Here is a 1,267-nt window from a genome sequence, read left to right as displayed (position 1 = left end):
AAATGATGATGCACAAGAGGCATTTGAAAAATCTGATGTACAACTATAAATATTTGTGATCAATGTCATTTCCAAACAGAATGACATGTGACAATAGGAACCACTGAAACCTCCTGCAAGGTTTTGGCAAAGTATGATCATCATTTGTTCCCCTTCTTCTTGGGGTTTTTTAGATAACAAATTCATGCTCACATCTGATACCACCTATAACACACTTGAGGTAGGAACACACAAAATGCCTTGTCAACTTGACCAGCCCACATGTTGCATCATTGCGTATTTGGTGGGCCGGTTGCAGTTCATATACCATGAGTGCCAGATGAAATGATTATAAAAGCATTTGGTATATATAATTAAGGAAGAATCATTCATGGGAATGAGGACCATCACCATCCTTGTCGATGTTGATATAGATGCTCATTCAAAATAATATGACTTATGTTGGGTATATAAAGTGCCTTTAACCGGTGATGACCATTTTGAGCGAGAATCTGCGCCATCACCAGACGGTTCACATGGTCAGTAAGACATTGTAGTGTTGACTACAAAAATGCTAACAGAAGACTACAAACTCTGGATAAAGACTACAAAATCCCTGACCATGGGAAACCATCAATTTTCATGGGAGAAAGGCTAAATTCTGTGTTAGTGCTACTGAAAAAATCCTCAAGTTCCGGGGTAATAAACGAGTCTCTTCGTAAACTCAGAGGACTCGTAACTTCCTACAGTATGCATAATCATGTTAGGCTAGCTGAGTATCTCGTAACTGCTCATTGCTCACTTATGGGTGTTGATCCCAGATCCACCCATTCTTGCCTCCTCCTTCCCTCTTGGCTTCAGCTATGCAAGAAGTTCAGAGTGAACGCTTCACAATAACAGACTGCAAATGTCAGATATCGACTACAAAGTTGGATTATCTCTACAACAGGAGCGCTTTACAGTGTAGAGCTACAACTTCCATTTTTTGACTATTTTTGGTAACTGGTCATGTGACCATCATCCCATTACATGGGCCCTAATAGATAAAATTATTCTTCACTTGGTTTTCTCCAGTTTTTGGTCAAAGTGGATGATATTTTCTTTTTGGTATGGACTCTGAAGGTAGTGCCTGACATTCTATATACCATTCAAACTTTTTTTCAGTTTTTCCACTATTTTCCAGCAATTTTTGGATCTATTACCATATTTGGAATTGTACCCTTGACCCTGACAATGTTACCAAACATTATCACAGCAATGGCCATCCATCATTTCTTCTGATTTTTGC

Source organism: Laccaria bicolor, genomic scaffold (genome assembly GCF_000143565.1).
Source record: "Laccaria bicolor S238N-H82 LACBIscaffold_22 genomic scaffold, whole genome shotgun sequence".
Lineage (NCBI taxonomy): Eukaryota > Fungi > Basidiomycota > Agaricomycetes > Agaricales > Hydnangiaceae > Laccaria > Laccaria bicolor.
This window is presented reverse-complemented; position numbering follows the sequence as displayed.